The sequence below is a fragment of the Pongo pygmaeus genome, chromosome 19, assembly GCF_028885625.2.
Source record: "Pongo pygmaeus isolate AG05252 chromosome 19, NHGRI_mPonPyg2-v2.0_pri, whole genome shotgun sequence".
Taxonomy (NCBI): Eukaryota; Metazoa; Chordata; class Mammalia; order Primates; family Hominidae; genus Pongo; species Pongo pygmaeus.
The window spans coordinates 21,278,865-21,294,026 of record NC_072392.2 but is presented as its reverse complement, the minus strand read 5'-3'; the positions used below and the strand labels follow the sequence as shown (position 1 = coordinate 21,294,026).

At 41.5% G+C, this 15,162-nt stretch overlaps 1 protein-coding gene and 1 pseudogene across 3 annotated transcripts in view; both read right to left on the bottom strand.

The window, feature by feature from the left end:
* The window catches only part of SPECC1 (sperm antigen with calponin homology and coiled-coil domains 1), a 299,046-nt gene that overhangs the window by 251,557 nt on the left and 32,327 nt on the right, over positions 1-15,162 (bottom strand). The gene's annotated exons all lie outside the window — the stretch shown is intronic.
* On the bottom strand, positions 6,893-7,341 carry LOC129017520 (small ribosomal subunit protein mS37-like; annotated as a pseudogene).

Here is a 15,162-nt window from a genome sequence, read left to right as displayed (position 1 = left end):
CTTTGAACCTTTGTTCCCACCTTCCTCTACATGAAGGGGTCTTCTCTGAGTCCACAGAAAGCAGGATGAAGAAATGAATAAAGATAAAAACGGCAATTAATTAAACAGAAAACATTTTTTAAATGACCTTGAAGAATGAAAAGCTGATGTTTTGAAAGGACTAACAAGATAGAACCTCTGGCAAATCTAATCAAGAAAGAAAAAAGGAAGGTACCCAAATTAGGAACAAGAAAGAGGACGTAATTACATATAAGGATTTGTAAACTAGGCAAAGCAGATCATTTTCTAGGAAAACACAGATTACCAAAATTAACTCAAGAAGAAACAAACAGTCCAACAGAAAAAAGGCAAAGGATATGAAAAGGCAATTCACAAAAAGAAAAATACAAATGACTGCTAAACATAAGATGCTTAACCCATCTAATAGCAAGCAATATGAGCTAAATCAATGAGGTATTTTTAAACCCATCTTGCAGACTAACATTTCAAAAAGAGATAAGACTATTAGCAAAAATATAGAAAATAGTTTCTTTCATGGCTCTTGAGAGGCAGTTGGGATGGCAATTATAAGGAGTGACTTCATATTTACTCTATATCTATATATTTGGCTTTTTATAAGAATGCGTTTCTTGGCTGGGCACGGTGGCTTAAGCCTGTAATTCCAGCACTTTAGGAGGCTGAGGTGGGCAGATCACTCGAGGTCAGGAGTTCGAGACCAGCCTGGCCAACATGACAAAACCCTGACTCCACTAAAAACACAAAAATTAGCCAAGATGGTAGCGTGCACCTGTAATCCTAGCTACTCGGGAGGCTGAGGCAGGAGACTCACTTGAACCTGGGTGGCGGAGGTTGCAGTGAGCCGAGATCGCACCACTGCACTCCAGCCTGGGTGACAGAGTGAGACAATGTCTCAAAAAAAAAAAAATTGTATTTCTTGTGTTATATGTGAAATTTTGGCCTGGCATGGTGGCTCATGCCAGTGGGGAAGCACTTTGGGAAGCTGAGGCAGGAGGATTACTTGAGCTCAGGAGTTTGAAACTAGCCTGGGCATCATAGCAAGGCCCCATCTCTACAAAAATTTTTTAAAAATTAGCCAGGCACAGTGGCACATGCCTGTAATCCCAACTACTTGGGAGGCTGAGGTGGGAGGATCACGTGAGCACAGGAGTTCAGGGCTGTGGTGAGCCATGATCACACCACTGCACTTCAGCCTGGATGAAAGAGGGAGACCGTGTTTAATTTTAAAATAAAAATACCTGAAATTTTTTGGATGGAAATGTTAAGTGTTTTAATGCACAAAGGTTAATGCTACGACTGTTACGGTATGTTTAGACTGGAGAACAAAATAATTTTTTTTATTTTATTATTATTTTTTTTATGACGACAGAGTCTCGCTCTGTCACCCAGGCTGGAGTGCAGTGGCGTGATCTCGGCTCACTGCAAGCTCCGCCTCCTGGGTTCACCCCATTCTCCTGCCTCAGCCTTCTGAGTAGCTGGGACTACAGGTGCCCACCACCATGCCCGGCTAATTTTTTGTATTTTTTTAGTAGAGACGGGGCTTCACCATGCTAGCCAGGATGGTCTCGATCTCCTGATCTCGTGAACCACCCGCCTCGGCCTCCCAAACTGCTGGGATTACAGGTGTGAGCCAACACGCCCAGCCACAAAATAATTTGAAATAAGGACACAAACAAAATAGTTTATGGATCTGAAACATAATATGTAAGAAAAAGGAAAAATACAAAAATAAGTAGCAAAGTATAGACTGGATATGATACAGGAGAAAATAATATATACAAAGCATTAGTTCCATGAGGGCAAAAATGCTGTCTTGTCTTTCAGAGTGCCTAGCACACAGCAAACCCTTAATACATATTTGCTGAATAAACGAAAGAAAAATGGGACTGAAGTCAGTAAGTTATAGAAAACATTAAAAAAAAGTATGTGATTGGTAAGGGGAATGACTTGAAGACCTTCCAAATGTGTCTGTCAAGAAATCAATTTCCTCATAGGCCTTGCTTAGCCAAGATTCCTGAGTGATGATCAACTAGGGGATTTACTTGTTTATAGCAATCAAAGGTTCAAGGTTCCCAAAGGTTGCATCTTTAAGGATCTACCATCTTTAAGGATCTACCAGGTGCACTCTCAGACTGGCCTCTACCATGGTCCTTGCCACCAAATGGCTACAGCCCAATGCACCCACAACCTGCAGATGGAGGACATGTGGAGGCCCATGGAAGTTCATCAGAAGCTACACTGGGAATTCCTATTTCAAAAGAAACAAATGGGCCAGGCATGGTGGCTCATGCCTGTAATCCCAGCACTTTGGGAGGCTGAGGTGGGTGGGTCACTTGAGGTCAGGAGTACCAGGCCAGTCTGGCCAACATGGTGAAACACTGCCTCTACTAAAAATAGAAAAATTAGCCGGGCGTGGTGGCGGGCACCTGTGATCCCAGCTACTCAGGAGGCTGAGGCAGGAGAATTGCTTGAACCTGGGAGGTGGAGGTTGCAGTGAGCCGAGATCATGCCACTGCTCTCCAGCCTGGGTGGCAGAGTGAGACTCTGTCTCAAAAAGAAACAAATGAAACAATTTTGTTCACATATATTTCACAAATTTGAAATGTTAAAGGTATTATGGTCACTGATATCCTGTTTCATTCTTTATATAATCATTAAGTTTGAAATGTATACTTGCACTACTAACACTGTAGTTAATTTTAGTCCTACAAGTTACTGCTTTTACACAATATATTTTCATAATATGTATGCACTGGTGTTTATATACGTGTTTATGTTTATATCTGTTAAAATTAGCAGTTTCCATCTTTTTCTATTTTGTAGCATCACATCAGTTCAGAAGGATTGATAGAGCAAAATGATCTGATGAAGTATAAAAGTCACATGGTGAGTGGCATAAATACAACTCTGAACAATTAGGAGGCTCACTATTGCCTAGAACTAAACTGCAAGCTAGAAAGACACACATCCTATGTGTCGCGAGATGTACCACCCAGGCAGTTAAAGAAGGGAAGTGCACATAGAAAGCACAATGGTGAATAATAAAAAATTGGAATTTATCAGACCCTGGATTCATTTGCTCCTAAAGCCAGAGTCCTTTATTGTTTTTTTGTTTGTTTTTGTGGGGGTTTTTTTTATTTTTTTTATTTTTTGTACAGTCGGAGTCTCACTATGTTACCCGGGCTGGTCTAGAACTCCAGGCCTCAAACAAATCTCCTGCCTCAGCTTCCCAAAGCATTGGGATTACAGACATGAGCCACTGCACCCAGCCCAGACTCTTTATCGTTTATGAAGCTTCTGAAATAGTTGTAGAAACCGCATAAGCTTTCCATGTCACTTTCAAAGTCTGATGGTCTCTTTAGTAAACCAACCAAGTTATTCTTCAAGGGCAAAATAATGTTTCTCAGTGAAAAACTGATGCATTTCATTACCAAAAGGAAAAGACCACAACTATAGAGGCATCAATGAAAGCTGCACTCTCCAGAGGCAAAAAAAAAAAAAGGTACAAAACACACACTAATGGAACATTCTTTAGAAGAGCCCCAAAGTTAATGATAAACGTTTTCATCAAAGAGAAGAGAACAAGGTATTAGCAAATTCCTCTATCAAATAACACTGAACATCAAGGAATATCAGTGGCATGCCACGTGGAAGAGGAAGTGCTAGCTCATGTACAAACCAGTAGATAATTTCAACTTGCTGCCGAATGAAACCTCTTTGCAGGGTATGAAAGAGCACTTTTCATGTTTGTTTTGCTTTGTTTTGTTTTGTTTTTAGAGACAGGCCCTTGCTGTGTCACACAGGCTGGAGTGCAGTGGCACCATCAGAGCTCACTGCTACCTCAAACTCCTGGGCTCAAGGGATCCTCCTGCCTTAGCCTCCCAAGTAGCTGGGACTACAGGCCCACCATGACCAGCTAATTTTTAAGATTTTCTATAGAGATGGGATCTCACAAGCACCTTTCATGTTTGATGTTCATATACAATGACCAAGGTACAATGTGGAAAAGGGTCTCAGGGATCTAAACTGAAGGAGGACCAGAAAGAAAAGGGGTTGCTACATAGAGTGGAAGAAGTTGCATTTCATGCCAGTCTACAACACTGCTGTTTTCCTCAGAGCAGAGTTGATGATCTAAATCAGGGGTCCCCAACCCCCACTTCATAGCCTGTTAGGAACCGGGCCACAAAGCAGGAGCTGAGCAATAGGCAAGCGAGCATTACCACCTGAGCTTCACCTCCCGTCAGATCAGTGGTGTCATTAGATTCTCACATGAGCATGAACCCTATTGTGAACTGAGCACGCAAGGGATGTAGGTTGTCTGCTCTTTATGAGAATCTAATGCCGGATTATCTGTCACTGTCTTCCATCACCCTGAGATGGGAACATCTAGTTGCAGGAAAACAACCTCAGGGCTCCCATTGATTCTACATTACGGTGAGTTGTATCATTATTTCATTCTATATTACAATGTAATAATAATAAAAATAAAGGCACAATAGGCCGGGTGTGGTGGCTTACACCTGTAATCCCAGCACTTAGGGAGGCCAAGGCAAGTGGATCACGAGGTCAGGAGATCGAGACCATCCTGGCTAACACGGTGAAACCCTGTCCCTACTAAAAATACAAAAAAAAAAAAAAATTAGCTGGGCGTGGTGGTGGGCACCTGTAGTCCCAGCTACTCGAGAGGCTGAGGCAGGAGAACGGCGTGAACCTGGGAGGCAGAGCTTGCAGTAAGCTGAGATCGCACCACTGCACTCCAGTCTGGGCGACAGAGCGATACTCTATCTCAAAAAAATAATAATAATAAAATAAAGTGAACAATAAATGTAATGTGGCTGAATCATCCCAAAACCATACCCCCATCCCAGTCCATGGAAAAATTCTCCCACAAAACCAGTCCCTGGTGCCAAAAAGGTTGGGGACTGCTAATCTAAGTAATCTAATCTTCATTCAATGCTAAAAAATGAATAAACTTTTTTTTAAATACACGGTCTCACTTTGTTGCCCAGGCTGGAGTACAGTGGCATGATCACAGCTCACTGTAGCCTCAATCACCCAGGCCCCAGCGATCCTCCCACCTAAACTTCCTGAGTAGCTGGGACTACAGGCACGCACCACCATGCCCAGCTAATTTTTAAATTTTTTATAGAGATGGGGGTCTCACCATGTTGCCCAGACTGGTCTCGAATCCTGGGCTCAAGTGATCCTCCCTCAAACTCCTGGACTCAAGTGATCCTCCCTCCTTGGCCTCCCAAAGTGCTGGGATTATAAGCATGAGCCACTGTACCCAGCTGGATAAACATTTTAAGTCGCACTACAGTCATGGACAATCAGTCTTTTCAACACGCAGTATGGACAGTGAGTCCCAGGGTCTGCTTTTCCATACTGAAATACATGTGATGCTAAGAAGAAAGGTGCTCGCAAGGATATTTAAAATAAGGAAAAAACTGTTTCTTCATTACTTTGATGAGGCTGATAAAGACCATTTCTGTGATCTCAGGTGATTCACTCAAGTAGTATATTTCAGTAATCATTATCTGGAACAGCCTGAATCTTAGCCAAAATACCATGATTTTTTAATGCTGTTATGATATCTTGATGATATGACCAAACGGCAATGTAGACAGCTAAATCTCCGCGAGTTGACAGTTTTCTTCACAAATTAAAGAAATACATTTTTTGATACATGATTGGCATATTTAAAAACTACACTGAAATGCTGCAAAATGATATAAAGAAACATTTTCCAGAATCAAATGCAATCAAAGAGTGGATTAGGAATCTACTCACCACTATCAACTAAATAGAAACACCTGGACTGGGTGTGGTAGCTCACATCTGTAATCTCAGCACTTTGGGAGGACAAGGCAAGTGGATCGCTTGAGGCCCGGAGCTCAAGACCAGCCTGAGCAACATAGCAAGACCCTGTCTCTACAAAAAAAAAAAAAAATTTAATTAACCAGGCATGGTGGCAGATGCTTGTAATCCCAGCTACTCTGGAAGCTGAAGTAGGAGGACTGCTTGAGCCCAGGAGATCAAGGCTGCAGTGAGCCGTGGTCATGCTGCACTACAGCCTGAGTGACAGAGAGAGACCCTATCTCAAAAACAAAAACAAACAAAAAACACTAAACCTTTTTGTTTTTTTGTTGTTGTTGTTGTTGTTTTGTTTTGAGATGGAGTCTCACTCTGTCGCCCAGGCTGGAGTGCAGTGGCGCGATCTCAGCTCACTGCAAGCTGTGCCTCCCGGGTTCACGCCATTCTCCTGCCTCAGCCTCCTGAGTAGCTGGGACTACAGGCGCCTGCCGCCACACCCGGCTAATTTTTTGCATTTTTAGTAGAGATGGGGTTTCACCGTGTTAGCCAGGATGGTCTCAATCTCCTGACCTCGTGATCCGCCTGCCTCGGCCTCCCAAAGTGCTGGGATTACAGGCATGAGCCACCGTACCCGGCCAACCTTCCTGTTTTTAAGTTTGACATGCTTGTTAACTCAGCAGCTGAAAGAATGCCGAAAGTGGCCTTCAGTAAAAAAATTTCACTATAATCTCTACATCCATATTTAATCTGAATGCATATCCAGATTGATCAGTTAGAGCCAAAACACTCATCATCATTCCTGATGACCTCTAATTCTGGTTTTAGCTTTCTATTTCAATGGAAACAGAATAAGAAAAGAAATGGAAGGGCTCTGGATATTTGTCCTGGGCTATAGATATTATCAAAGATCACAAACAATGTGATCTCTCCTATAAATATAAAACAAGTATAATTAATTTTTTAATTATTTTTTTCTCTTCAGAGGATTTTATTTCAAGATAAAACATAACTTCTACCCATACTATGATTCCAAAGGTTAGAAAAAGTGTTTTTCCTCATCTTATCCTTCAAAGAGGTCATAGCAATGCAAATGTCTGTAAAATGCCTCTGCATAATTGTCAGAAGCTATAGTCCAGAAATCATTGAAAATGCTTCTCCATTTTAAGCTTAGGTGAGGTTTCTTAGGAAACCTCTGTGACAACTTATTCAATTTATTGGGAGGTAAACTCCCAGACTCTCCCAGGGTCTCCTGTATTGATCTCATTTTTTGGGCTTCCTAAGCCCTTGAAGCACAATCGAAAAAGCCTTGGATCTCTTTTCTGCACATATCATCGCGGAATTCATTCGGCTTCCAGCAAGCTGACACTCTGTGATACAAGTGGCCTCGCCCTTCTCCGGATGCCAGTCCTTGCTGCAGTTAGCTAGGATGAGGGGTTTGCTGGGCTTCAGTGCAGGCTTCTGCGGGTTCCCAAGCCGAACCAGGTGGCCTCACAGGCTGGATGTCACCATTGCACACTGAGCTCCTGGCAGGCTGTACCAATTTTGTAATTATTTAATTTTTTTTTTAATTATGGTGAATATTTTGGTATTGTGCTCTAAAATAGGCCCATAAATGCACAGCAGATATCTCTTGGAACCCACAGCTTTCCACTGGAAGAACTAAGTATTTTTCTTTTAAAGATGCTGCTAAGTCTCTGAAAAGTCCAGATCCTCTACCTCTTTCCATCCCAAATGAAGACTTGGAATTTATGAGAGATCTAGCTAACAGAAATCCCAGACACATCATTGGTTCTTCCCAGAGTGCAGTCCTCCTAAAGAGGCTCAGCCCTAAGAAGGCCCCTGCACCAGGAGGGTGGGTCTGAGACCCACATAGCACTTCCCAGGGTGCATGCCCCAGAGAGGCACTGAAACAGCTGAGCACAAGCCTGCAAGCCTGGAGAACTCTCACAGTCAGAAAGGAGGGGGCCCAATGGGACTAACATAAAGAGAAAAGGGAACACAGAGGAATGGATGGCACCAACAACCAGCAAAGCCTTCACGGCCAATGAAAGCATCAGTGACGGGGCCACAACCCTCATCCCCAAAGACTCTTCACTGCCTTTAGTGAAAAACAATGGCTAGAGAGTGAAGTTATGATCATGTATAGAGAGGTAAAGTTACGTTTTTATATTCTGACTCTGCTAATGTGAAATTCCCTATCTGCTAAAGTTTCAGACACCCTGTTCAAATATCCCATTAGTTGCTAGAGACTTAAAATGAACAGAGCACACATTGTCAGGATGACTATTACCAAAAAATCAAAAGACAGCAAGTATTGGTGAGGACGTAGAGAAACTGGAACTTTTATGCACTATTTATGAGAATGTAAAATGGAGCAGCTGCTGTGGAAAAGAGTATGCAGGTTCCTCAAAGAAGTAAAACTAAGATGTGGAAACAACTAAATGCCCATCAGTGGATGAAGCGGTAGACAATATGTGGTATATACATACCATGGAGTACTATTCAGCCTCTAAAAAAAAAGGAAATTCTATAACATGCAACAGCATGGATGAATCTTGAGGGCATTTTGCTAATGAAATAAGGCAGTCATAGAAAGACAAATACTGCACGATTCCACTTATATGAGATTCCAAAAATAGACAAATTCATAGAATCAAAGAGTACAATGGAGGTTACCTGGAGCTGCAGGGAGGGAAATGGAGAGTTACTAATCAACGAACATAACGCTGCAGTTAAGCAAGATGAATAAGCTCTCAAGATCAGCTGTACAACACTGTACCTAGAGTCAACAATAATGTATTGTACACTTAAAAACTCGTTGAGGGTAGATCAACAAATGTAGTAGAGATCCACAAATGTGGTTAAGTGTTCTTACCACAGTAAAATAAAAAAAGAATATCAAGCCCAGGAGTTCAAGACTAGCCTGGGTAACATGGTGAAACCCTGTCTCTACAGAAAATACAAAAATTAGCCAGCTGTGGAGGTACGCTCATAGGGAGGCTGAGGTGGGAGGCTTGCTTGAGCCCAGGAGGTCAAGGCTGCAGTGAGCCGTGATTGCGCCACTGTACTCCAGCCCAGATGACAGAGCAAGACACCACCCCACCAAAAAAAAAGAAAAAGAAAAAGAATATCAAACATTTTAAAAGATCAGATATGCAAGAACAACAACAAAAAAGAGATGAACAGAGCATCGACCCTCATCTAGTGGGATTCTTGGTCTAACTGAAAAACAGACATTGAGAGACAAACAATGACAGTGATGTGATCACAGCAATTACACAGGTATCCACTGGGGACTGCAGAAGAAGGGAGGAATGCCTAACTTTCAGAAAATAGAAAAAGCGTCAAAGAGTTGGTGAAAGCCTTCCAAAACTAGAGAGAACTGCACACACCAAATCACAGAAAGAGGAAAAGCCGTGGGAGATTCTGGGATCCACCGGCCATTTCTGATGGCTGAACTCCCTGCTGCAGGAGAGACGGGAGCTGGAAAGCATGGTGAGATCAAACCTCAAACAGCTTTGCCTGCATTGCTTAAGATGACTGGGCTTGATTAATCTAGTCAATGGGGACAATTCAATCAAAGAAGAAAGATGCTCAAATTCACATTTTAGAATGATTTTTTATGGCAGTATGGGGAATAGATTAAAAGGGAATGAAGCTGGAGGCAAGAAACTTGTTAAGAGGCAACTGAAACAGTCTAGATGATAAATAATAAACTGAGAGAGTGACTAGGAAAATCAGAACAGGCTGAATCAACAGATACCTAGATGAAAATAACAGGACTTGATCACCAGTTATATCTTGGAGAGGAAGGAGTTGTTTCCTTGTTTTCTCTAGGACTGGGAATACGGAAGGTTTGCCATGTGTATTGGTTATATAATGGTGTGTAGCAAATCACTGACAACCATTTAGCAGCTTAAAACACAAAGGCTTATCTCCCAGTTTCTGTGGGTCAGGAATCTAAGATAGGCTTAGCTGGCTGGTTCTGGCTCAGAGTTTCTCATGAGGTTGCAATCAAGATGTCAGCTGGGGGTGCATCATCTGAAGGCTCAACTGGGGCTGGATGGTCCACTTCCAAGGAGTTCACTCACCTGCCTGACAAGGCAGTGCTGGTTGTTGGCAGGAAATCTCAATTCATTGCCAAGTGAACCTCTCTATAGTGTTGCTGGAACATCCTCCCCATCTGGCAGTTGGCTTCTCTCAGCACGAGTGATCTGAGAGAGAAAGCAAGGAGGAAGCCACAGTGTTCTTCCTCTACTCCTACTCCTAAGACTATGGACCTACTCCTAACACTCTCACTTCTGCCTTATTCCATTAGTTAGAAAGGGAACTAAGCTCCACCTCTTGAAATAAGAAGTGTGAAAGAATTTGTGGATACATTTTAAAATCATCACACTATGGAAGTGGATAGTGGGTTCAATTAATGCTGAACTTGAAATGCCTGAGACATTCAAATGTCCAACAGGCAATGAACACACCCATAGATGGTCATGACCTTAGCAAGAATAGAGGAAGATCACGGAATTAAGGAGATCACAGAATTAAGGAGGAATTGAAAGGTAAAAGAAGTGGAGTCAGATTCCCCCTGAAAAGTGAGCCATGAAAGGAACTTTAACTATTGAGTTAGAGGTCAGAGTAGGAGATTTTGGTGGAATTCTTTTTTAAAGAAAGGAAGCATATGAGCATGTTTTGAGGTAGAGGGAGAATAAATCAGTAGACAGGGAGAAGTAAAAAACAAATGATAGGGGATAGTTAACAAAGGTCTTGGCAGAATCCCTTACCCATTGACTTGGGGCCAAGGGAGGGACACTTCTTTGAGGGATAAGGAAAATAAGAAAGAATGGGTGCTATTTAGTGTGGCCCTGTCTCTAGGGCAAACGGATAGGTAACAAACTGTGTGTCTTAGGAATATAGATGTGACCTCACGTTGAGATTCTCATCTCAAATCCATTTCGTTGTTACCTGTACCTTCCTACCTTCTCTTTTTGCTATATGCAGACTGCTGTTTTGTCTTCTTGGCTTGTTCCAGGTTTCAGCATTCTGGCATATCTGCTACCCTGTTGCCAAACCTCTCTAGAGCCCATGCTCCTTCCTTGGATAGTGTTTGATTGGGCCACGTATCTAAGAAGTGATGCCTTCTTCAGTTAGGCCTGAGAACCTCCTCTATGGAAATCTCCATCAGCGACCCTGACAGACTTGGTATCTTGGAGATGTCACTGCTCCCAGCCTGTGGTCTAGTAGAATCTCAGCCTGGGCCTCTAGTAGTATGGATAAGGTGTTAAAGTATCTTTGAATCAGAGTCTGTCATATTCCTCAATGTGGGACAGATGAAACAGTGGTAGTGCTGGTGTTTCTGAGCTAGAACTCTGGTTTTTTGTCTAGATTCTTTGATGTATGACCTTTCAGAGGTACTAAAATTTGTTCTAATACAATGTTCAATACAAATGTAGTTCCTTTTCTGTTATGACCTCAACAAAACATGACCAATTGTAGATGAACATTAAACTATGACAATTCATGGAAATGAATACACTAATACCAGCAGTTCTCCCATTTTAGCAGTTACCATGGTGACATTTGGCACAAATGGCTATTTAAGGGTGCTTTTGTTAAAACCTACCATCTTATTAGGCACATGATATTAAAACTAATGAAATAATGGAGAAACTTCTTAAAAACTTAATGAATAAAGTGATGAAGTGATAATATTTTAGCTGCTATTTATAAAGTGACTATTACAGGTCAAACATTCTTCTAGGGCTTTTTGTTGAAGTTGTCACATTTAATCCTTAATAACCCACTACGAGTCAGGTATTCTTTTTTCCCCTTTGGACAGTTGGGGAAATGGGGGTCAGAGAGGTTAGGTAATTTGCTCAGGGCCACACAACCTGCATGTAGAAAATCTGAGATTTGTACAGGAGCGTATCAAACTCTGAAGTCCATGCTTCTCCTATTTTCCCACGCCGCCTTTCTAATAAAAGGTAACTAATGCTAAGTATAACTATATTGACCTCCTACTGGATGCTGCCCCCAAAGTGGGTCACTTTCACCCCACCCTACTTGATTTTCTCCATAAAACTAATCACATCCTGACAACTTCTTATTTATTGCTCATCTCCCCCACTAGATTATAAACTCAATAAAAGCAAGATCCTTGTCTGCTGAATATCAGTACCTAAAACGTTGTCTAGCACAGAGCAAGTAATTAATAAATATTTGTTGAATGAACAAATAAATGAAAAAAATTCAAAGGAAGAAAAAGCCCTAAAACAGATGTTTACCTAAACATACATTTTAAAAGAAAGCATATAACAAATTCAGGACAGAATTTAAATACGTTTTTTAAAGAAATAACCAAGTGCTAGTTGGGCACAGTGGCTCATACCTGTAATCCTAGCACTTTGGGACGCCGAGGCGGGCAGATCACTTGAGGTCAAGAGTTCGAGACCAGCCTGGCCAACATGGTGAAACCTGTCTCTACTAAAAATACAGAAATTATCCAGGCATAGTGGCAGGTCCCTGTAACCCCAGCTACTCAGGAGGCTGAGGCAGGAGAATTGTTTGAACCCAGGAGGCAGAGGTTGCAGTGGGCCAAGATTGCACCACTGCACTCCAGCCTGAGTAACAAAGCAAGACTCTGTCTGAAGGAAAAAAAAAAGAAAGAAAGAAAGAACCAAGTGCTTATTTGGAACATACTATGCTATGTTTTTCCATGCACGCTATTTTCAGTAAAACAGTTAGCAAACTTGCAAGATCATAACAACAAATATATGCTTCTATAACTCTAAAATTGTGCTTAAAGAAGTTCCTCTTTACCAGCTCATGTATACATTAGTTTTCTAAGAATTAGTAGTAACTTTTTCCCTGCAGAATATCCACGGCCAGTTTATTTAACCAAAGGAGGATGCTTATTAAGATGAAGCTATCAAATGTGAGCCTAAGTTGGGCCAGTTCATGTTAATATACTCCCAAACAAAAACCATCCTACTGTCCTCTGACAATTTTACCTGAAAATTCATTTTCCGCATGACCAAGGAGCCAGGGTAGGAGAATATAGAAGGACCACCCAAGAATCCTTACTTCTTTCAGCAAAATCAATTCAAAGTAGGTAAGTAAACACATGCCCTAACAATGAATAGCAGATTGTGCTCAGAAGAATGATCTACAATACTGTGAAGGAACTACTGAAATATTCCAATAAGACTTCTCTCCAAAATGATTTTACTGAATTTGCATTTTAAAAAATATTTTAAGCCTAAATTTTAAAAGGTTTGATATCGGTACATGAATAGACAGACATGGACTAGACCAAGAATTAGGTTCTAACATATACAGAAATTTAATATATGATAAAGCTGGTATTCCAAAAGGAACCAACAAATGGTGTTCAGACAGCAGGATAGGCATCTGGAAAAACACAGTTGGGCACCCTACCTTACTCCTAACACCAGGAGTAACTGAAGAAGCACCAAATATTTATCTATTTATTTTAATTATACTTTTAAGTTCTAGGGTACGTGTGCACAAAGTGCAGGTTTATTACATGGGTATACATGCGCCATGTTGGTGAGGAGCACCAAATATTTAAAAGAAAAAAATTGGCCGGGCGCGGTGGCTCACACCTGTAATCCCAGCACTTTGGGAGGCCAAGGTGAGCAGATCTCACCTGAGGTCGGGAGTTCAAGACCAGCCTAAGCAACATGGAGAAACCCCATCTCTACTAAAAATACAAAATTAGCCAGGCATGGTGGCACATGCTTGTAATCCCAGCTACTCGGGAGGCTGAGGCAGAAGAATAGCTTGAATCTGGGAGGCACAGGTTGCAGTGAACTGAGATATTGCACTCCAGCCTGGGCAACAAGAGCAAAACTCCAATTCAAAAAAAATAAATAAATAAAAATAAAGAAAGAAAAGAAAAAAATGAAAATAGTATAATTAGCAGAAGAAAACACCGTAGAATCCTTGGACTCTTAGGATGGGGAATGCCTATAATATAAAAACCCCGAAGTTATAAAAGAGAAAATCACCTACATACAAACCAAATCTTTCTACATGCCTAAAACATAGCACAAACACAGCTAAATAATCAGAGCTGAATGAACTGGGAAAACAAAACTTGACTCATATCCAGACAGAGTTAATTTTCCTACACATAAAGAGTACCTACATAAACCCAACGAAAAAACCACTAACCCAAAATAAAAATGTGATAGGTAATGAACAGGTAGTTCACAGAGAATACAAATGGCTCTTCAGCACATAAGATGCTCAGACTGACTTTTACTTATTTATTTTTTTTGAGAGACAGGCTCTCACTATGTTGCCCAGGTTAGGCTCAAATTCCTGGGCTCAAATGATAGTACCAGGACTACAGGTGTGCCCCACCGCACCTGGCTCCTCAACCACCTGTATTAACAGGAAATGCAAAATAAAACTTTCAAATCTATTTTACCTATTAGAATGGCAAAAATTTGAAAAGCTTTGAACATCATCATGTTGGTGAGAATGTGAGGAAACTGGCACTCTCATTTTTTGCTGATAGCATATATATACTGATAGCTTCTATGGAGAGCAATTTGGCAGTGTCTATCAAATGTACAAATGCATATATCCTTTGACAAAGCAATTCCACTCTAGGAATGTGTTCTATATGGTTGTGCTTCCTGGGGCTGGGAACTGGGAGCTAAGGGACAGGGGCAGAAGATAATCTTCTTTTCCCTCCTTCCCCCTGTTAAACATTTTGAATTTTGTATACTGTAATATATTATTTTTCACAAAAGATAATTTTTAAGTGATATGTCTGGGAATTCTTTTTTTTTTTTTTCTTTTCTGAGACAGGGTCTCACTCTGTCATCCAGGCTGGAATGCCGTGGTATGATCTCAGCTCACTGCAGCCTCGACCTCCTGGATTCAAGCAATCCTCCCACCTCAGCCTCCTGAGTAGCTGGGACTACAGGCACGTGCCATCATGCTAATTTTTGTATTTTTGTATATACAGGGTCTCACTATGTTGCCTAGGCTAATCTCAAACTCCTAGGCTCAAGCAATTCACCCACCTCAGGCTCCAAAGTGCTGGGATTACAGGCGTGAGCCACGGCGCCCGGCCCTGGGAATTCTTACAAAAGAAAAAACATCTACTCTCCCTTTCTGTTAAAGTCAAAACAGAGAAGGAAATTCAACCTATAATGAAAGTAGAGAATGGCCTCAACCCTGAGCAACAGACACAAAGGCTATTTCTGAGACAGGAATTTGCTGAACAAAAATCGAGGGAAGATGACAAGAATCAAGACTCGCTTCTCGGCCAGGTGCGGTGGCTCACGCCTGTAATCC